The sequence below is a fragment of the Entelurus aequoreus genome, linkage group LG22 (genome assembly GCF_033978785.1).
Source record: "Entelurus aequoreus isolate RoL-2023_Sb linkage group LG22, RoL_Eaeq_v1.1, whole genome shotgun sequence".
In the NCBI taxonomy this organism is placed as follows: Eukaryota; Metazoa; Chordata; class Actinopteri; order Syngnathiformes; family Syngnathidae; genus Entelurus; species Entelurus aequoreus.
This window is the reverse complement of record NC_084752.1, coordinates 36,011,056-36,035,195: the sequence shown is the minus strand read 5'-3', so window position 1 is coordinate 36,035,195 and position 24,140 is coordinate 36,011,056. Positions and strand designations below refer to the sequence as shown.

Below are 24,140 nucleotides of genomic sequence, written 5' to 3'. Positions count from 1 at the left end.
GCAACTTCTGAACGTGTCGCTATTATTCATTTGCAACGCTATTCGCCGTTGGAGACACGGGACAAGATAGAGCCGTCATGTCAATAAAAAGGTTCAATAAGTCATGTAAGTTAAAGTCATGCAGGTGTTAACCTGTATGATCATGTTCACAAATGTTTGTAAATATACCGTGCATGCAAGATTGTTGAGAAGTGTTGTCTTTGTGTGAGACGAAGAGACGTGTGTGCACCAGAATTGAACCTGTCCTTAGCACAAGATTGACAATAAAAGTTGAAAAGAGTGCCGTACTTTGTGACTTCTTGTGGACGCAGCAACAACAAAACACACTGAAAAACACATTCACTAATCATCAATATTGTTTTATTCCACACAATAATTTGTGCATTTCAAGCACAAAGTCTGCTTTGCAGCTTTGCATTCACCTAGGATTTTTTGGCGGTGCACGCAAGTCTTGCGGGAGGCAACACAGGGGAGGGGCCACTGTGGCCTCGCCCACACAAGCTACGCCACGCGAGAGTATATCCCAAGGTTTGGATTGGTCAGAGCTAGTCTTTGACTTAAATTGGTCAGAGCTAGTCTTTGACTTAGATTGGTCAGATCTAGTCTTTGACTTCGTTTGGTCAGATCTAGTCTTTGACTTAGATTGGTCAGATCGAGTCTTTGACTTAGATAGGTCAAATCTAGTCTTTGACTTAGATTGGTCAGATCAAGTCTTTGACTTAGATTGGTCAGATCAAGTCTTTGACTTAGATTGGTCAGATCAAGTCTTTGTCCTAGATTGGTCAGATCGAGTCTTTGACTTAGATTGGTCACATCTAGTCTTTGACTTAGATAGGTCAAATCTAGTCTGTGACTTAGATTGGTCAGATCAAGTCTTTGACTTAGATTGGTCAGATCAAGTCTTTGTCCTAGATTGGTCAGATCTAGTCTTTGACTTAGATTGGTCAGATCTAGTCTTTGACTTTGTTTGGTCAGGTCTAGTCTTTGACTTAGATTGGTCAGATCGAGTCTTTGACTTAGATTGGTCACATCTAGTCTTTGACTTATATAGGTCAAATCTAGTCTTTGACTTAGATTGGTCAGATCGAGTCTTTGACTTAGATAGGTCAAATCTAGTCTTTGACTTAGATTGGTCAGATCTAGTCTTTGACTTAGATTGGTCAGATCGAGTCTTTGACTTAGATAGGTCAAATCTAGTCTTTGACTTCGTTTGGTCAGATCTAGTCTTTGACTTAGATTGGTCAGATCGAGTCTTTGACTTAGATAGGTCAAATCTAGTCTTTGACTTAGATTGGTCAGATCAAGTCTTTGACTTAGATTGGTCAGATCAAGTCTTTGTCTTAGATTGGTCAGATCGAGTCTTTGACTTAGATTGGTCACATATAGTCTTTGACTTAGATAGGTCAAATCTAGTCTTTGACTTAGATTGGTCAGATCAAGTCTTTGACTTAGATTGGTCAGATCAAGTCTTTGACTTAGATTGGTCAGATCAAGTCTTTGTCCTAGATTGGTCAGATCTAGTCTTTGACTTAGATTGGTCAGATCTAGTCTTTGACTTCGTTTGGTCAGGTCTAGTCTTTGACTTAGATTGGTCAGATCGAGTCTTTGACTTAGATTGGTCACATCTAGTCTTTGACTTAGATTGGTCAGATCGAGTCTTTGACTTAGATAGGTCAAATCTAGTCTTTGACTTAGATTGGTCAGATCTAGTCTTTGACTTAGATTGGTCAGATCGAGTCTTTGACTTAGGTAGGTCGAATCTAGTCTTTGACTTAGAGTGGTCAGATCGAGTCTTTGACTTAGATAGGTCAAATCTAGTCTTTGACTTAGATTGGTCAGATCTAGTCTTTGACTTAGATTGGTCAGATCGAGTCTTTGACTTGGATAGGTCAAATCTAGTCTTTGACTTCGTTTGGTCAGATCTAGTCTTTGACTTAGATTGGTCAGATCGAGTCTTTGACTTAGATAGGTCAAATCTAGTCTTTGACTTAGATTGGTCAGATCAAGTCTTTGACTTAGATTGGTCAGATCAAGTCTTTGACTTAGATTGGTCAGATCAAGTCTTTGTCCTAGATTGGTCAGATCGAGTCTTTGACTTAGATTGGTCACATCTAGTCTTTGACTTAGATAAGTCAAATCTAGTCTTTGACTTAGATTGGTCAGATCAAGTCTTTGACTTAGATTGGTCAGATCAAGTCTTTGACTTAGATTGGTCAGATCAAGTCTTTGTCCTAGATTGGTCAGATATAGTCTTTGACTTAGATTGGTCAGATCTAGTCTTTGACTTCTTTTGGTCAGGTCTAGTCTTTGACTTAGATTGGTCAGATCGAGTATTTGACTTAGATTGGTCACATCTAGTCTTTGACTTATATAGGTCAAATCTAGTCTTTGACTTAGATTGGTCAGATCGAGTCTTTGACTTAGATAGGTCAAATCTAGTCTTTGACTTAGATTGGTCAGATCTAGTCTTTGACATAGATTGGTCAGATCGAGTCTTTGACTTAGATAGGTCAAATCTAGTCTTTGACTTCGTTTGGTCAGATCTAGTCTTTGACTTAGATTGGTCAGATCGAGTCTTTGACTTAATTGGTCAGATCTAGTCTTTGACTTAGATTGGTCAGATCGAGTCTTTGACTTAGATAGGTCAAATCTAGTCTTTGACTTAGATTGGTCAGATCTAGTCTTTGACTTAGATTGGTCAGATCGAGTCTTTGACTTAGATAGGTCAAATCTAGTCTTTGACTTCGTTTGGTCAGATCTAGTGTTTGACTTAGATTGGTCAGATCGAGTCTTTGACTTAGATAGGTCAAATCTAGTCTTTGACTTAGATTGGTCAGATCAAGTCTTTGACTTAGATTGGTCAGATCAAGTCTTTGTCCTAGATTGGTCAGATCTAGTCTTTGACTTAGATTGGTCAGATCTAATCTTTGACTTAGATTGGTCAGATCTAGTCTTAGACTCAGATTGGGCAGATCAAGTCTTAGACCCAGATTGGTCAGATCAAGTCTTTGACTTAGATTGGTCAGATCTAGTCTTTGACTTAGATTGGTCAAATCGAGTCTGAGTAAGTAGGTAGCCCTGTTTTTAGTCAGAATCTAAAAAAAAGGAAGTACATCCTTCACAGTTCTGGGACCATTTGTATTATACTCTCAAGGAACAATACTATACAAACTAGTAGTTGTCAGTACAGTTGTCACACCTTACAATGACTTAACACACCTTAAAATGACTCAACACTCAGCCATAATTGTCGAAATAAGTTCCAACTCAAGTGAGTACCAAGACAATTGTGTCTTGCCTACAGTCAAGCATGGTGGTGGTAGTGACACGGTATATCCAACACAAACTTGTGAATCAGAGCATCGTTCCCTCCCTTGAAAAACTGGGCCACATGGCAGTTTTCCAACACGACAACAAAACCTCTAAAACGACAAGTGCCTCCTGAGGAAACTGCGTGGGACGATGCTGGAGTGTCCAAGTATGTCTCCGGACCTGAACCCAAATGAGGACCTATCTTCAAGTGGAAGGAAGGAAGGTGGAGGAGCACAAGGTGTCTACAGCCCACAATCCTCAACAACAACTTGTGCAGCGCTGGTGAATCTCAACCCCTAGTGCATGAAGGCAGTGCTAGATAACGATGGTGCACACTCGAATTAGTGGCACAACTTGGATGTGTGTTGTCGACTATTTAGAATAGACTCTTTTTCGAGTCATTTTCAGTGGATAGCAAATCTATACTGCTATACAAGCTGTACACTGACTACTCTACTGTATACTATACAATATTTTGCTAGCGTATCGGTACCAAGATGTATTTCATTACTTTTCAAAATGAAGGGGATCCCAAAAAAAGTCATTATTTGCTTTATTTTAACATAAAATCTTATGATACATGAAACATATGTTTATTATTGCAATTTAGTCCTTAAATCAAATAGTGAACATACTAGACAACTTGTCTTTTAGTAGTAAGTAAACAAACAAAGACTCCTAATTAGTCTGCTGACGTATGCAGTAACATATTGTGTCATTTATACACCTATTATTTTGTACACATTATGAGGGACAAACTGTAAAGATTGATTATTAATCTACATGTTCATTTACTGTTAATATCTGCTTATTTTCTGTTTTAACATGTTCTATCTACACTTCTGTTAAAATGTAATAATCACTTGATCTTTTGTTGTTGTTTGTAATCAAAAAGGTTAACCAACGAACGAGATTTCTCTACAGAATCTCCTCTCTGGTCAACAAAAGCACCTTGAGGATTCTGGCGGGAACTCTCGTTCAACCCTTTTCTGATTACGCATGCACCTCCTGGTACCCCAGCACCTCCAAAACCCTCAAATCTAAACTCCAAACATCTCAGAACAAGCTAGTCAGGTTACTTCTAGACCTCCACCCCAGATCCCACCTCACTCCTACCCACTTCTCTAAAGTGGGCTGGCTCAAGGTGGAGGACAGAGTTAAACAACTTGCACTGAGCCTAGTCTATAAAATCCACTACACCTCCCTGATACCGAAGTACATGTCAAACTACTTCCTTAACGTAAATGACCGCCATAACCACAACACCAGGGGGAGCTCCACTAACCACGTTAAACCCAGATTCCGAACTAACAAAGGTCTTAACTCATTCTCTTTCTATGCCACATCAATGTGGAATGCGCTCCCAACAGGTATAAAAGAAAGGGCATCTCTATCCTCCTTCAAAACCGCAATAAAAGTTCACCTCCAGGCAGCTACAACCCTAAACTAACACCCTCCCCGGATTGCTAATAATAAAATGTAAACAATCAAATGCAGATACTTTTTCTTATGCCTTCTGATCTCTCTCTCTCTCTCTCTCTCTCTCTCTCTCTCTCTCTCTCTCTCTCTCTCTCTCTCTCTCTCTCTCTCTCTCTCTCTCTCTCTCTCTTTCTCTCTCTATGTCCACTACTTGATGTCCATATCCTACCCCCCCTCCCCCTCCACACCCCTGATTGTAAATAATGTAAATAATTCAATGTGATTATCTTGTGTGATGACTGTATTATGATGATAGTATATATGATAGTATATATCTGTATCATGAATCAATTTAAGTGGACCCCGACTTAAACTGTCACACCGTGGTGAGGGAAGTCCTGTTTTGGGGTTGTCTGGCACACTTCCTGTTTTATTTTGAAAATTCTAATCCTCCTCTCGTTTCAGGCCACTTGCCCTTCCTCCTGTGTCACTGGTCTGATGTCTCTCCTGATTGCCTGACTGTGCCCACCTGTGTCACCCTCCCTCATGTGTATATAGTCCTCGTCTTCCCCTGTCTTTTTGCCAGAGTATATCGTCTCGTCACGTACCTCCAGCATTCGTCCACAGTCTCGAACCGAGTTGCTAAGTATCGCCTTGCCTTATTTATTGATTTCTTTGTTTCCTCTGAGAAAGAGTGATTTTCGTTTGCTAAAGTTTTTGGTCAAGTTCTTTTTGTGTGTTATTTCATAGTGCCTTGCCTTCCTTTTTCCCTCCTCTTGGAGCGCTTTAGTTTGTAGTTATCTTAGCTCTTTATAGCTTACCTTCTGTTTATAGTTTCTTGTCTCCTCTGCATGAGTAAGTTGCCTTTTTGTAGCTAATCATAGGTTGTTGTTTTTTTTTGTTATTAGATTCGTGTGTTATTTTGCTGTTGCCTTCTTCCTCCCTATGGAGTGATTTTCCGTTTATGGCCTTATGCCTATATGTCTTTTGTTACTAATGTATCAAAGCTAGATTTTGTAGCCGCTTTGTTTTAATCACTCTGTTCAAAGAGATTTCAAAGAAACCTGTTTAAATAAAGCCTGTGTCAATTGTCCCCCTTCTGCACCTGAGTCCTCATTCTCGCCAAGGCATAACATAAACAAGTTGAAAAACTTATTCGGGTGTTACCATTTAGTGGTCAATTGTACGGAATATGTACTTCGCTGTGCAACCTACTAATAAAAGTCTCAATCAATCAATCGATACACTACAAATGTTTGTATCAATCCAATACCAAGTAGTTACATGGTCATACATTAGTCATAATTGAAATCAGAATTTTGGTCATTTACCAACCAATATTCTACAACACAAACACAACGTTGAAACAACATGCTTTTTGACAATGTTTAATCAATGTTGGGTTCCGACGTTGATTTGACCTCTGGATTTTGGTCATTTCCCAACTAACAGCGTGCATCCAACATTAGACGTCAACGTCGTCTCAATATACAGACACAACTATTTTGCAACGTTGTTTGGATGTGAGTTTGAAGGGAAACATACTGGACGTATAATCAACGTTGTATCAATGTCTCGTGCCTGCTGGGATGAGATCCTTCAACTCTACATCTCATTAAAAAAAGCCAAAAGATGATATGTCCTGTCATTGGATGATTCCCAGGCATATCCTGTCTCTCCCTGGTGAAAATCTCCTAGTGAACTGTCAGGTGAATCATGGGAAATCTGCTGCTATTCTCTCCAGTGATGAGCAGAGAAAATTGAAAGATGGATTGACGAGTGTGCTTTCCTGTAATTTGCTGCTATTGTGTTTTGGTCCTCGGGGTGGATTGTCATTTCCCCGAGACAGTTGAAGTCTTGCAGAATGATGGCCAAGCTGACTTATAATAATTACTATGCATCGTCCTCACTTCAGATGACAAAAAGGTCAAATATATTCATTTTGACCCCGGTCCAAGTTAAGATTTTAAGTCCAGCCTTGAATAAAGGACATCTTTTTCCTTGTTTTGTGCTTTTTCCAGTTTGCTTATCGCCCTAACCGCTCCACAGAGGACGCAATCTCCTCTGCACTCCACCCGAGCTTAGCACATCTGGAAGGAAAGGACACACACGTGCGGATGTTGTTTCTGGACTTCAGCTCGGCGTTCAACACCATCATCCCGTAGCACCTGGTGAGAAAACTGGCCCCCCTTGGATTCAGTACCCCCCTATGCAACTGGCTGCTTGACTTCCTCACAGACAGACCCCAGTCTGTGAGAGTGGGCGACAACACCTCCAGTGCCATCTCCCTGAGCACCGGCTCCCCCCAGGGCTGCGTCCTGAGTCCGCTGATGTTCACATTGATGACCCATGACTGCTGCGCCAGGTCCACTACTAACCACATTGTGAAGTACACAACAGTAGTGGCCCTCATCCGTGACAACAACGACATGGACTACAGGGAGGAGGTGAAACATCTGGTTGACTGGTGCAGAACCAACAACCTGGTCCTGAATGTCAACAAGACCAAGGAAATAATCGTCGACTTCAGGAAGCACCAGTCCAGCCACGCTCCACTCTCCATTAATGGCACAACAGTGGAGATGGTAAGCAGCACCAAGTTCCGGGGGGTGCAGATAACTGACAATATAACTGTCAAGGCTTGGTAAAAGGATTGGACTCAGATGCAGAGTAGGGAACTTGACAGGCTTTTATTTTTGCAGCTTCCTTTCACCTCCAAAGTCAAGGAATACAATACTATAATCAACCAAAAAACTACTCGATAAAAAAGGTTCCAAAAAATAGGAACAACTGAAAATCACTCCGAACGGAGGAAAACACAAAACCAAAGACGAACTAATAATTGGCGCAGTAAATGCTATAAAATGTATAAACAAAAAACGCTCCAACGGGAGGAATAAACAACAGCTATGAAAAATTCAACACTATCTTATTTAATAAAGTTTAACAAAAATAGTCACTCAAAAATCGAGGAATTTAACTAATAACTTACCACTTCGGCTGTATAAAGTCAATAACAAAAAGTCACTCTGCTGAGGAGGAAAAAGGAAAACTCAAAATAGCCACAAAGGGATTCAAGAACATGGAACATAGACTGGATACAAGGCAAGGCATGGACATGGACGTAGACGCTGGAAAGTACGAATGAACGAAACAATCTGGCACAGAACAAAGGAAGGAGTGGGCTTATAAGACACATGAGGGTAATAGGGAACAGGTGGAAACAATCAGGGAACAGGGATGACGTCAGACTGATGACACAAAAGGAAGGGCAAGTGACCTGAAACGAGAGGAGAGTTACTTTTCAAAATAAAACATGAAAATCACAAGACAGAAAAAAACCAAGACAAGACATCCCTCACCACGGTGTGACAATAACCTAGTCCCTACACACTGGAGCTCTTGTAAAAAGAGCTCAGCAGCGCATGCACTTTTTGCGTCGGATGAAAAGAGCACAGCTCCCTCCCCCCATTCTCAGCACATTCTACAGAGGCACTATAGAGAGCCTGCTGACCAACTGCATCTCTGTCTGGACTGGAGCCTGCAGTGCCTCGGACTGGAAGTCTCTCCAGAGAGTGGTGAGGACGGCGGAAAAGATCATCAGGACTCCTCTTCCTCCTATCCAGGAGATCGCAAAAAGCCGCTGCCTGACCAGAGCTCAGAAAATCGACAGAGACTCCTCCCACCCCCACCAAGGATTGTTTTCACTGCTGGACTCTAGAAAGAGGTTCCGCAACCTCCGTAGCAGAACCTCCAGGCTCTGTAACAGCTTCTTCCCTCAGGCCATAAGACTTTACAACGCATTAAAATAATCCCCTCAATTCCTCCCCAAAACGGATTAAGTGGCTGGAATATAAAGACAATATAACATACATCCATAAACGTGGATGCATATGCAAAAGTGCAATATATTTATCTGTACAGTAATCTATTTAGTTATATCTGCACCTTATTGCTCTTTTATCATGCACTACCATGAGCTAATGCAACGCAATTCCGTTCTTATCTGTGCTGTAAAGTTCACATTTGAATGACCAGAAAAGGAAGTCTAAGTCTAAATCACTAGCGTTAGGTATTAGCCACGGATGTTGTCAATGGAAACAAAACAGGTTTGGCTCTCATCAGTCCATGCTCACAGACTTGGATAGGGCAGCTCTAGTCGGAGGTCCTGGTGCAGGAGTCCAAGTATTTATCCTCTACAATAAGGGACACGCCCAGACAAGAATGGCTTTGCTCTACCCTGCTGCAAACTGATAGTTGTAGAGACTGAAATACGTGACACTTCTGCCAGCACAACAACAGATGGAATCACCCTCGTTTCTTTCCATTCGGTCGTATGGATGATGAAGACACCACAACCTTCTCTCTGATGGATCCTCCATCAGCCCTCCTCAGCTGTCCTATGTAAGTCGCTGTGCAAGAACTGACGAAGCCTGCTCGAATGAGAGGAGAAACATCTTCTTAGATCAAAGAAGTATGAAAATGGAAAAAGATGGTAGAAAAAATATATTTTTTGTTGTATTATGGTTTGTGTGGGAGGACAACCATGACCAAAGCCCACTGTTGAATATGTTTGTGTGGATGCTTCACTGATGACAGTATTTGGCCAGCAACGTTTTGTCCTACTAATTTCGGCGGCCCTTGAACTCACCATAGTTGTGTGGACTGTGACGCAACAGTTTGTTTACATGTACACCTTTCCGACGCTGCCACAGAAAGACATGTTTTACGCCACTCCTTCTTTGTCTCATTTTTGTCCACCAAACATTTTATGCTGTGCATGAATGCACAAAGGTGAACTTTGTTGATGTTATTGACTTGTTGGAGTGCCAAACAGGCATATTTGGTCAGTGCATGACTGCAAGCTAATCCATGCTAACATGCTATTTAGGCTAGCTGTATGTACATATTGCATCATTATGCCTCGTTTGTAGCTATATTTGAGCTCTTTTAATATACTTTACTTATGTATTCTGTGTATTTAATTAATATTTACATGTCTCATGACACATTATCTGTATTGGATGCATTTCTGATAGTTGTTTGTGTGCCATGTTGTTCCAGACCACAGCAAACGTTAACCAGCTTGCAAAGATTGTAATAAATCCATTAGAAGAAGACAGCCTGCCATTTCCTTTAACTTGGACACACACATCTATACCTTTGGTCATTCTAAGTCAGTCATTTCCAGGAGTTATCTCACCCTTTGAGAAGCCGCCGTTTTACCAATGTTTTACAATGTTGTAAAAATATGTGAAATAAATATTACAATTTCAACATTTCTGTCAAAATTTTTTTTTGTGTCAGCCTGCGACAAATTGTCATTATGATAGTAGGCTAATATAGACACTTACATCATGTGTTGTCTTCATTATGACACTTATATAAGACTTTTAAAGTCATTTTGATAGTAGGCTATTATAGGTAATATTGACACTTACATCGTGTGTTGTCTTCATTATAACACTTATATAAGACTTTTAAAGTCATTTTGATAGTAGGCTAATATAGCTAATATAGACACTTACATCATGTGTTGTCTTCATTATAACACTTATATAAGACTTTTAAAGTCATTTTGATAGTAGGCTAATATAGTTAATATAGACACTTACATCATGTGTTGTCTTCATTATAGCACTTATATATACGACTGTAGGAGTCGCTTCTGAGTGGTTCCTCTGCTACACACGTCACAGGAGTCAGGCGTGTAGATTTAAACAAAGTTTTAATGTTCCTCCATAAACTCATCAATAATCTTTTCAGATATACAGGAATTTTCCGTCTCTCCAAGTCCTCTCAGCCCTCCTCCTTCCTGTTCCCGGCCGCTACTGTTGAAGACAACAGGTGATTAGACAACTCGTACCACCTGGGAAATCTAATCAGCTGTTCAGCTGTGTTTCGAAGCCGGCACTGACACACCCCTGTCTGTCGGTGCGCTGTCCTCAGCACCTTGGACAGGGGCGGTGACCTCCACTCCCGCAGGCAGCGCTGGCCACGCCTCCCTCCACAAAGACTTTTAAAGTAATGTTGATATTAGGCTAATATAGCTAATATAGACACTTACATCATGTGTTGTCTTCATTCAAATCAAATCAACTTTATTTATAAAGCACATTTAAAATTTACCACAGGGGTAGCCAAAGTGCTGTACAATGGTCAGTTTAAAAGATAATACGAGAACCGAGCAAACACAACACAACACAAACAGAACACGATAAAAAATAAATAAATAAAATGTAAAAACATAAAAACATAAAAACAGGTTCACAGCAGGTGTATTAATGGGCGCCATTGCAGGATGGATATCACTCAGTGTTAAAAGCCATGGAATAAAAGTATGTTTTTAAGAGAGATTTAAAAACAGGAAGAGAGGAGGCTTGTCTAACACTCAGAGGTAGGTCGTTCCAGAGCTTGGGAGCAGCAGCAGCGAAAGCTCTGTCACCTCTAAGCTTCAGCCTTGTGTCCGGGACACAAGGCTTAAAAAATTATTATCATTATAACACTTATATAAGACTTTTAATCTAATTTTGATAGTAGGCTAATATAGCTAATATAAACACTTACATCCTGTGTTGTCTTCATTATAAAACTTATGTAAGACTTTTAAAGTCATTTTGATAGTAGGCTAATATAACCTAATATAAACACTTACATCCTGTGTTGTCTTCATTACAAAAATTATATTAGGCTTTTATGTTTCTGTGTCTTCATACATATTTGTTTTTTGTATTTTTGGTCCAATACAGCTCCTCTAACATTTTGGGTTGCCGCCCCCTGGTCTCAGTGAATTCGCAGACAAATAAATGGTAGCAGACCCTCAGAAAACGTTGCAGTTTTAGATGCTTGTGCTGAAGTGAGTCACTGGCTTGATTCACTGACTCAGATGACTTCACTCAGCTTCATGAATCAGTAGGGGTGTGGCAACACATCCATATAATATAACCACACCATAAGATCATCGACTCGTTTCACCCTGCATGGTTTTATCTCTGTTTTTCTTCTTGTTATAACAAGTCATATTTCAGCCTTAAGCCGGTTGTATATTGTTATATAACTGAAGATAACACCAAGTCTTGCAATGCCTTCAAACAACCACACCACCACATCCTGTAAGGCACATTCATTTGATGAAATAAGATGAAAATGGGCTGCAAAAATGTAAAATAAAACCCATCATGATCCAAATATCACATATCAAATATTCAGGGTGTTTTGTATTTGTCACAAACTCTGTCTCTGGTTGCCAATCAGGATGCTTTATATGGCAGCCCTGTACTCTGGACGGGTGTGTGACATCCAGAGGTGGGTAGAGTAGCCAGAAATTGTACTCAAGTAAGAGTACTGTTACTTTAGAGATGTATTACTCAAGTAAAAGTAAGGAGTAGTCACCCAAATATTTACTTGAGTAAAAGTAAAAAGTATGTTGTGAAAAAACTACTCAAGTACTGAGTAACTGATGAGTAACCTGTTCGTTTAATGATGACGGCAACAAATAATGCACAAAAACATAAAAATAGCAACGAGCAAATTCAGAGCCAGGAATATCTCTTAAGCAACTAAAACAATAATATTTATTAAATAATAAAACATTAACATAAAAAAATGAAGGCAAATTGAGCCACAATAACTCAACAGCACCATAGGCCCAGTAGGCAGAGATTACAAAGGAAAATAACAAGTTAGCCTTTACGCAAACCATAAACTGATAGGCGTGGGCTGCACCTGAGAACACACTGTGCACTTCTGATTGGTGTGTGTGCGACTGTGCGTGTTTATGAGGCTGCAGTGCGTTAATAAATGTCCCCACACGATGTACATTTGACAGTGATTCATAGCAGGGAAGCTAACATCAGCCTACGGTGACAGCCAAAATATCTACTAACGTTATTTACCGCGATGTGCTTCCTCAAATTTGACGTTGAGTTCATGTAAGCTTCAGCTTGTTGTTGTTTTGCCACGTGACCGCCTGGCTCTGTTTGATTGATGAAATGGAGTCAAACGTCACCAGTGACTGCATTGGTGAAACGCAGGCATGCGATAGATCCTACTTTGAAGGTCTGTCTGACAAACCAAAACAAACAAAGCGTGCATTAACAGATCGATAAAAATCAGTAGCGAGTAGCGAGCTGAATGTAGATAAATGGAGCGGAGTAAAAGTAGCGTTTCTTCTCTATAAATATACTCGAGTATGTTGCATTAAAACTACTCTTAGAAGTACAATTTATCCCAAAAGTTACTCAAGTAGATGTAACGGAGTAAATGTAACGCGTTACTACCCACCTCCGGTGACATCCCAGTGGCACCTGCACTGGTCTATGAATGCGCAGGACTCCCTTCACGAAAAGATTCTTAATCTCAATGGGACTTTCCTGGGTAAATAAAGGTTTTAAAAAATAAAAAAGATCCTCGACTTTTGTGCTTTTTTGCTTTGCGTTGCAGCTAAACATGCCTCGTTTTCCCTACGCACTTCCCTGCTGCACTATGTATTTATTTGAGTTATTCCTCTTTCTTTGAGCTCACCAGAGCCTTTAATGGAATTCTCCTTGACATCAGAACCTGGTTCTCTTTACTAAGACTAGATAGTCAGGCATCTGGCGGCTTTGACTGTAACCACTGCTGACCGGATCAACATCATATCAAGAATAATAATAATAATAAAACATCACTTACTGTACAAGGTCTGCTGTCATTAGGATGCGGACTGAAATAATCTTGTTATATTCCCGTTTAGATGAAGAATGACTCATAATCCTCGCAAAGAAAAGGAGGGGGGAAGGGGGGGTGGGGGGTTTGTGGGGTGAAACCAAGCGTCTTTTCGTGTTCGTTCTCCGCCGGGTCTAAATTGGCTGTCAAAGTGTACCAACTTGTCGGAATACGTCTTCATCTTCCTACTATCCAGGTGAGAGACATGATTTATGATCTACAATAAACGTTCACGAACAAGGAAGTGAGGAAGCAGTTTAGCACTCGAGTATGTCAACTTAGGCACACAAGTTAGTGATCACGGCGCCGCTATAAATAGTTGGTCTGCGTTAGCACTCATAATAACAATATCACCCATACTTGTTAATATTCAAGTCACGACATGTAAATAGAGTATTGCTGGTGGTTTTTGGATGGTCATTTATTGGGTTTTATGGGCGGAACAGAGGACCTCCCAGTGGCTCTGCTGTAAGCGGACGTTTATCACTCCTACTTTTTCAATAAAATGATGACGGTGAGTGAAACAAATGCATCCAAATCGTAAATTCATCTGTGTGATAGTAAAACAAAACTGCATTCAAACATATGACATTTACAAAATGCCAAAACTAAGAACATTTCAAACTTAGGCAACTTTATATGTTTTTTTTAATGTCCAATGTTAACGGCGAGAACCGATTCACAATCGCGAGGCGTTTTTGAGCCACCTGACTGGACTGGAGCCACACCAACTGACCAAAAACACACACCTGAGCCATGGTTTGAATGCACTTTTCCGGTTCATTGTTTTGTTAGGAATTTGTAATTTAAAGAAAATGGCAACTCGATGGTCAGAATTTAAAATATTTGGTTGTGTTTACACCGAATTGCTGTCAAATTGAAAGATGGTACCACTGATATTCATTTCTATTACATATATTTATTTATCTTTAGTAAAATGAGGCAACTGGGCTAGTATTTTATTGCAATATTTACTGACCTAACTGTCATGATCCGTTACCCGGGTTGTCCCACGGCGTCGCAAGCTTCTTTGTCTCCGGCGGCTCCTCCCACGGCATCATCAGCTTCTTCGTCTCCAGCGGGCCGTCCCACGGCGCCGCCATCCTCTCCGTCTCCCGCAGGCCGTCCCACGGACAGGATTATTATATTTTTTCACATGCGTAAAATCTGTTAATATTACTGTAAAAAAAACTGGCAGCTCAGTCATCAGAATTTTCCCATAAAAGTTGTTTTTACAGCTTATTACTTTAAATAGATGTATGGGCGGACAGTTTTAAAAATATAAATAAATAAAAATTGTCTAATAATGCAGATATTTCAGTATTTGTTTTTATTTCAACAAAAATATTTCAATGTATGATATGAATCAGTGTTTTTTAACCATATGGCCATTATTGGGTTTGGTTGTCACATAAAGGTCCACCAAAAAATCTGTTTCTCAGCTGTGGTCTGTGTGGGCTGTGGCGATATTCAGTTGTAATACACCTTTTCACCACTTGTGGCAGTATTGACAAGATCAAACAAACAGAAGAAGTCTGGAGCAAATGTCTTAGAAATGTTTTCGTAACTGCAAAAATGATGACTAAAGCGGTGAAGCTGTACTTTCATTGGCACTTTTTAAGAAAAATATATAAATTATTTATCTTTAAATTTATAATTTTTGTATTATTTAATTTTGTTTATTTTAGCATTGTAATTTTTTAATAGGATTAAAATTAAGAGTAAGATGACCAATTTAGTGTTAATATTTGTATACTACTCTGTAGTAGAAAAGTTGGGCCTCGAGGTCAAAAAGGTTAAGAAACCCTGATATAAATAATACTAAAGTATAAAATACATGTTATTATGTGTATGTTTTGTCAGAATGAATACATTCAGTAAGAAAAATACTTTATTGACACATATTATTTCCAGGCTTTCGCGGGCCACATAGAATAATGTGGCGGGCCAGATTTTGCCCCCAGGCCTTGAGTTTGACACCTGTGCAATAAAATGATATAAAACAAATGGCTTGTAGGGAGTTATGAACTGCTTTATATTGTTAATCATGTCCGTTTCAAAAAATAAATAAATATATATATATATACAGTATATATATATATTTTTTTTAGGTAGGAATGATAATGGATGAATGAATCACTTAGTTGCACTCAATACAATTGTCCACTACAAAGGACATTGCAGACGAACACACATTTTCCCTATAAAGAAAAAAACAAACAAAACAAAAAACATCAGCCTTATTTTCACCAATGCAATTACTGGCAGACACTACAAACAACAGTTTATGTGTGAATATGATATACAAAAGCCAAAAGCAGTGAAGTTGTCACGTTGTGTAAATGGTTAGTAAAAAGAGAATACAAGGATTTGCAAATCCTTTTCAATATTTAGAATTTTGAATTTCTTATATTCAATTGAATAGACTGCAAAGACAAGATATTTCATGTTCACACTGAGAAACTTTGTTATTTTTTGCAAATAATCATGAACTTAGAATTTAATGGCAGCAACACATTGCAAATAAGTTGTCAGAGGGGCATTTTTACCAGTGTGTTACATGGCCTTTCCTTTTAACAACACTCAGTAAAGGTTTGGGAACTGAGGAGCAGTGTTGGGTTAGTTACTGAAAACCAGTAACTAGTTACAATTACTAGTTACTTTATTTCAAAAGTAACTCAGTTACTAGCTCAGTTACTTACACCAAAAAGTAATGCGTTACTGTGAAAAGTAACTATTTAGTTACTTCTTTCCCCCCCCCTTTTTTTAAGGCTCCCATTAATGCCCTTTTAGCCTTCATTTCAGTACTGTTATTGCACTGGAGAATAATACCATCTGTTGATCAACTTGACATGCATTTGCATCACTGAACTCAGAAAGCAATGTGGTCTACATACAACACACAAACAATGTGGTCTACATACAACACACAAGCAATGTGGTCTACATACAACACACAAACAATGTGGTCTACATACAACACACAAGCAATGTGGTCTACATACAACACACAAACAATGTGGTCTACAGACAACACACAAACAATGTGGTCTACATACAACACACAAACAATGTGGTCTACATACAACACACAAACAATGTGGTCTACATACAACACACAAACAATGTGGTCTACATACGACACACAAACAATGTGGTCTACATACAACACACAAACAACGTGGTCTACAGACAACACACAAACAATGTGGTCTACAGACAACACACAAACAATGTGGTCTACATACAACACACAAACAATGTGGTCTACAGACAACACACAAAGACAAAGATATGTTTCAAAGGGCCAATTTATTTCAGGCCAGAAAAAATTGACAAAACTATTTTAAATAGCTGCAACATAATGGCACTTTAACTTTAACTCTAAGTAGATAGGATCTTTGATCCAAGACACAACTTACATTTAACTAAAATGTTATTTTCTTTGTGCTCGACAAAAGAAAAGTATTGAGAATGTCTCCATGTTAAAAAACTCGACTTCTGGCTTCACCATGATGTCTTGTTAGTTGTTATGAGTAGCATATGTGCGTGTGTGTGTGTGGCCCTTTAAGATATGACAACATGTGAGGTGAGTGACGTCAGTGAGTGAGTGGGCGAGAGAGGTGAGGGAGCGGCGACAGTGAGTGCGTGCAGGTGTTCTAGCTTGGTGGATGGCTGCGTCCAATAAAGTCACAAAGTTGCAACAAACCGCCGGTCTCGTCATTCACCCTCAGCTGTAAAGACCCTCTTCCAGGTAAAGTGAAAGTTGTTAGACCCGAAGTACGGCTCTGGAGGGGAGGCGTGCTTTCTGTGGGTGGGGGAAAGCATGCCTCTTATTTTCCACCGGAGCGCTCCAATAAAACACACTCAGATCTTCTGTTTCTAGCCGATACTACATAAAAATAACGTAAAATAACGCTGTAACGCATCCTGCAGTAACGGTAACTGAGTTACTGCATATAAAATATAACGCGTTAGATTACTAGTTACCGCCGAAACTAACTGCGTTACAGTAACGCGTTACTTAGTAACTGCTGAGGAGAACATTTTTGAAGTGGAATTATTTCCCATTCTTGCTTGATGTACAGCTTAAGTTGTTCAACAGTCTCCCTTCTCATATTTTAGCCTTCACACATTTTCAATAGGAGACAGGTCTGGACTACAGGCAGGCCAGTCTAGTACCCGCACTCTTTTACTATGAAGCCACGCTGTTGAAACATGTGGCTTGGCATTGTCTTGCTGAAATAAGCAGGGGCGTCCATGATAACGTTGCTTGGATGGCAACTCATGTTGCTCCAAAAGCTGTATGTACCTTTCAGCATTAATGGTGCCTTCACAGATGTGTAAGTTACCCATGTCTTTTACACTTTGCGTCTAGAACAATATGGATGGTTCTTTTCCTCTTTGGTCCGGACGACGTCCACAGTTTCCAAAAAAAATTTGACTCGTCAGTCCACAGAACACTTTTCAAACTTTGCATCAATCCATCTTAGATGAGCTCGGGCCCAGCGAAGCCGGCGACGTTCTGGGTGTTGTTGGTAAATGGCTTTGGGTTTGCATAGTAGTGTTTTAACTTGCAGTTACAGATGTAGCGACCAACTGCAGTTACTGGCAGTGGTTTTCTGAAGTGTTCCTGAGCCCATGTGGCGATATCCTTTACACACTGATGTCGCTTTTTGATGCAGTACCGCCTGAGGGATCCAAGGTGCGTAATATCATGGCTTACGTGCAGTGATTTCTCCAGATTCTCTGAACCTTTTGATGATATTACGGAGCGTGAATGGTAAAATCCCTAAATTCCTTTCAATAGCTGCTTGAGAAATGTTGTTCTTCAACAATTTGCTCAGGCATTTGTTGACAAAGTGGTGACCCTCGCCTCGTCCTTGTTTGTGAATGACTGAGTGGAAGCTGCTTTTCCACCCAATCATGGCACCCACCTGTTCCCAATTAGCCTGTTCACCTGTGGGATGTTCCAAATAAGTCTTTGATGAGCATTCCTCAACTTTCTCACTCTTTTTTGCCACTTGTGCCAGCTTTTTTGAAACATGTTGCAGGCATCAAATTCCAAATGAGCTAATATTTGCAAAAAATAACAAAGTTTCTCAGTTCGAATGTTAATTATCTTGTCTTTGGAGTCTATTCAATTGAATATAAGTTGAAAAGGATTTGCAAATCATTGTATTCTCTTTTTATTTTCCATTTACACAACATGACAACTTCACTGCTTTTGGCTTTCGTACTATAATAAATACATCTTATATAACATATCATTAAAAATATTATTCAATATGTATAAAGTATGCAGTGAAAATAGTAACTGAAGTGAAGCAGACGACTTGAGTGAGTCCATAAAGTCAATTTACCACCACTACTTTCTATGAGGGCGCTTCCTCCGACACTCGACTGCGCATGCGCCGACCCCGAGCCGGAGCCTGTGATTTGAGCAGCGTGGGGATGCGCCACTCAGTCCGACTATACTGCGCGCATCATCGGCTGCACCTGCTGCCTCCCTCGCCCTGCCGCTGGATCTCTGGAAGACCGTCTGGAAGTTTTTTTCTTTTTTTTAAAACTAGATTTGTATTTTCCTCCAGAGATTAATAATTAATTAATTAATTGAGGAGAGCGTTGAGGCTTTTTTTGTGGGAATACTGCGAACGTTTTTGCACACTTTTTTGGAGCTTTTATCGAGGGTTTTTATCGAGGGTTGAAGGTGAGTTTGTCATGTTTTCCTTGCTAGCGTTAGCTTAGGCGAGGTCCATTCTTCATTGTGCCCCACAAGGCGACGTTACACCAGCCAACAATGTTGCTGATACACCGCCTGCTTCTTCCTTGCCGTCAACCGGGTGCAGGCGAATGACGTCGCCCGCTTGGCTAACGTCACTGGGGGGATGCTGCTATCCAGGCAGCCCGGTGCTGAACGCCTCGCTCGCCGCGTAGCAGCGACGCTACTCGGGCAAATCATGCTAGGCTAGCTAGCTCAATGCTAAGCTAACAGGCTACTTGTGAGGAATAACAAACTCAGCCTGGGTCAAGCGTCTTTTTAGTCAACGGGGCTCAAGATTTCAGTTGTGATCTTTAATAAAAAAAAAACGAAAAAAAACCAACATCCATCCATCCTTCCATTTCCTACCGCCTGTCCCTCATGGGGTCATAACTTTCTGAAAAAGCTTGCAACAAAACAAGGCTTCACAGTTACGGTTAAAAAAGGGTACCTGGTACTGAACAGTACCCATTTTCGATGATATTGTGTGTGTGTTAATAAATGTTTTCAAATGATAAAATCTATCTCTTATTGCAACATTTAAACATGAGCTGATTATGACGCAGGGCAGCACGGTGGAACAGGGGTTAGTGCATGTGCCTCACAATACGAAGGTCCTGAGTTCAATCCCGGGCTCGGGATCTTTCTGTGTGGAGTTTGCATGTTCTCCCTGTGACTGCGTGGGTTCCCTCCGGGTACTACGGCTTCCTCCCACCTCCAAAGACATGCACCTGGGGATAGGCCCCTCCCACCTCCAAAGACATGCACCTGGGGATAGGCCCCTCCCACCTCCAAAGACATGCACCTGGGGATAGGCCCCTCCCACCTCCAAAGACATGCACCTGGGGATAGGCCTCTCTCACCTCCAAAGACATGCACCTGGGGATAGGCCCCTCCCACGTCCAAAGACATGCACCTGGGGATAGGCCCCTCCCACCTCCAAAGACATGCACCTGGGGATAGGTTGATTGGCAACCCTAAAATTGGCCCTAGTGTGTGAATGTTGTCTGTCTATCTGTGTTGGCCCTGCGATGAGGTGGCGACTTGTCCAGGGTGTACCCCGCCTTCCGCCCGAATGCAGCTGAGATAGGCTCCAGCACCCCCCGCGACCCCAAAAGGGACAAGTGGTAGAAAATGGATGGATGGATGGATGATTATGACGCCATATGTCCATTTTTTATTGCATTTCTGAGTTTACTACTTTGTTGGCATTGAAAATCGCATCGTTACCTCCAGGCCGTTTGGCAGAGTTGGCCCTCAGTGCTGCTGGAGTGATGGCCACGCGTTCGACTTCGGGGTGAGCCGATATGATAACTTTATATCACGGTTGTTGTGGCCAAAATTCTCGCGATGTTGATGAATGTGCTCGAAAAAAGTACTTTTGCTAACACACTGCCGTGCGTCCCTTGCTTCTTTCTCGCCTTCAAACGGGTGCTGCTGTCCAGGCAGCCCGGTGCTGAACGCCTGGCTTGCCGCGTAGCAGCGACGCTACTCGGGCAAGTCATGCTAGGCCAGCTAGCTCAATGCTAAGCTAACAGGCTACTTGCGAAGAATAACAGTCAAACTCAGCCTGGGTCAAGCGTCTTTTTAGATGGATTTGTGGTCGTGTCAAAATCAGAAATACTTTAATGATCCCCGAGGGGAAATGAAGATTTTCAGCACAATCCCATTCAAGAGCAGACAAACATTACAGGGAGACAGAACAGGATCGCAGACGGGTCTGCCAACTTCCGGTGCCCCTTACAAAAAATCAATCAATCAATCAATCAAAGTTTACTTTTATATAGACCTTAATCACGAGTGGCTCAAAGGGCTGCACAAGCCACAACGACATCCTCAGCTCAGATCCCACATCAGGGCAAGCAAAAACTCAACCCAATGGGATGACAATGAGAAACTTGGAGGGGACCGCAGATGTGGGGACCCCCCCCTGGGCGACCGGTGCAATGGACGTCGAGTGAATCTAGCATAATATTGTGAGAGTCCAGTCCATAGTGGATCTAGCATAATATTGTGAGAGTCAAGTCCATAGTGGATCTAGCATAATATTGTGAGAGTCAAGTCCATAGTAGATCTAACATAATAGTGTGAGAGTCCAGTCCATAGTGGATCTAACATAATAGTGTGAGAGTCCAGTCCATAGTGGATCTAACATAATAGTGTGAGAGTCCAGTACATAGTGGATCTAACATAATAGTGAGAGTCCAGTCCATAGTGGATCTAGTTAATATTGTGAGAGTCCAGTCCGTAGTGGATCTAACATAATAGTGGGAGTCCAGTCCATAGTGGATCTAACATAATATTGTGAGCGTCCAGTCCATAGTGGGTCTAACATAATAGTGAAAGTCCAGTCCATCGTGGATCTAACATAATATTGTGAGCGTCCAGTCCATAGTGGATCTAACATAATAGTGAAAGTCCAGTCCATAGTGTATCTAACATTATAGTGTGAGAGTCCAGTCCATAGTGGATCTAACATAATAGTGTGAGAGTCCAGTCCATAGTGGATCTAACATAATAGTGTGAGAGTCCAGTCCATAGTGGATCTAACATTATAGTGTGAGAGTCCAGTCCATAGTGAATCTAACATAATAGTGAGAGTCCAGTCCATAGTGGATCTAACATTATATTGTGAGAGTCCAGTCCATAGTGGATCTAACATAATAGTGTGAGAGTCCAGTCCATAGTGGATCTAGTTAATATTGTGAGAGTCCAGTCCGTAGTGGATCTAACATAATAGTGGGAGTCCAGTCCATAGTGGATCTAACATAATAGTGTGAGAGTCCAGTCCATAGTGGATCTAACATAATAGTGTGAGAGTCCAGTCCATAGTGGATCTAACATAATAGTGTGAGAGTCCAGTCCATAGTGGATCTAGTTAATATTGTGAGAGTCCAGTCCGTAGTGGATCTAACATAATAGTGGGAGTCCAGTCCATAGTGGATCTAACATAATAGTGTGAGAGTCCAGTCCATAGTGGATCTAACATAATAGTGTGAGCGTCCAGTCCATAGTGGATCTAACGTTATAGTGTGAGAGTCCAGTCCATAGTGAATCTAACATAATAGTGAGAGTCCAGTCCATAGTGGATCTAACATTATATTGTGAGAGTCCAGTCCATAGTGGATCTAACATAATAGTGAGAGTCCAGTCCATAGTGGGGCCAGCAGGAGATAATCTTGAGCGGAGAAAAGAAACGACAGATCAACTGGACTAAAAGGGGGGTCTATTTAAAGGCTAGAGTATACAAATGAGTTTTAAGATGGGACATAAATGCTTCTACTGAGATAGCATCTCTAACTGTTACCGGGAGGTAAAAAGGTGAGAAACAGGTAAACGATGAGGGGGGAATAAAAAAAATAAAAAAATCCAATCTAAGGGCCCGTTTACACTATCCAGGGTAAATCACACCTAACCTTATCCGTGTCCACACACAACAATGCCACCGTTTAAGACCCCCGGCCCCCTCCATCCGCCGGCGCAACGCGACCTAATACGCATGCGCGGAAAATGCACACGTCGGTCATCTCCAGTGTTGCTTTGTGTGCAAGTTCTTAAATTTAACTAATCTGAACAATATCCAGTGTTGTGGTATTTCAATGAACTGGAATCCAGTGTGCTGTGGGGCCCTATTGTAGTGAGTCACACCTGAGACATCATACATTAATCAAATCTTTATTAGACACATAAATAATGTGATAAAGAACATTTGACAACAATCAATCTAGGGATCTAATTATCTGGTCAGGACACTCCTCACTCTTTTTGTCTTCACCTTCATTGTCCATTCCTTTTTGGTGACTTTATACACTCTGGACCTAGACGTTGAGTCCGCGACATACATGGCGGACAATTACTGATACAGTCTTCTTTGCCAGTCCAAAAGCATTTGCCGTTTTCCGTAGTCTTCCCTCGACGGCCAGGTAATACAAAGCACACGCTACCTTTTTTATCCCATCCACGGGAGCCCGCATTCTCGTGTCTCTCCTTCGACAAATGGATGAAGTTTTCCGTTTAGTAGAATCACAGCTGACCTGGACATTGGAAAGTTCTCCTGCCGTCTGAGAAGTGTTGTATCCCAAATAGCTGCAACCGCTTTCTCTTAAAGGCCTACTGAAAGCCACTACTACCGACCACGCAGTCTGATAGTTTATATATCAATGATGAAATCTTAACATTGCAGCACATGCCAATACGGCCGGGTTAACTTATAAAGTGCAATTTTAAATTTCCCGCTAAACTTCCGGTTGAAAACGTCTATGTATGATGACGTATGCGCGTGACGTCAATAGTTAAACGAAAGTATTCGGACACCATTGAATCCAATACAAAAAAGCTCTGTTTTCATCTCAAAATTCCACAGTATTCTGGACATCTGTGTTGGTGAATCTTTTGCAATTTGTTTAATGAACAATGAAGACTGCAAAGAAGAAAGTTGTAGGTGGGATCGGTGTATTAGCGGCTGGCTGCAGCAACACAACCAGGAGGACTTTGACTTGGATAGCAGCGCGCTATCCGACGCTAGCCGCCGACCGCACGGATGATCGGGTGAAGTCCTTCGTCCTTCCGTCGATCGCTGGAACGCAGGTGAGCACGGGTGTTGATGAGCAGATGAGGGCTGGCTGGCGTAGGTGGAGCGCTAATGTTTTTATCATAGCTCTGTGAGGTTCCGTTGCTAAGTTAGCTTCAATGGCGTCGTTAGCAACAGCATTGTTAAGCTTCGCCAAGCTGGAATGCATTAACCGTGTATTTACATGTCCCTGGTTTAATAGTATTGTTGATTTTCTGTCTATCCTTCCAATCAGGGGTTTATTTATTTTGTTTCTATCTGCATTTAAGCACGATGCTATCACGTTAGCTCCGTAGCTAAAGTGCTTCGCCGATGTATTGTCGTGGAGATAAAAGTCACTGTGAATGTCCATTTCGCGTTCTCGACTCTCAT

The 24,140-nt window shown here is 41.1% G+C and overlaps 1 protein-coding gene across 3 annotated transcripts in view; it reads left to right on the top strand.

The window, feature by feature from the left end:
* The first annotated feature begins 18,841 nt into the window (after positions 1-18,841).
* The window catches only part of ctnna2 (catenin (cadherin-associated protein), alpha 2), a 960,302-nt gene continuing 955,003 nt past the window's right edge, over positions 18,842-24,140 (top strand). Inside the window, exon 1 of one of the 3 annotated variants that reach the window (XM_062033033.1) lies at positions 18,842-19,147. The gene's annotated coding sequence lies outside the window, so the exon portion shown is untranslated. The remainder of the gene's footprint in view (positions 19,148-24,140) is intronic. The other 2 variants (XM_062033034.1, XM_062033032.1) reach the window with 2 other exon arrangements.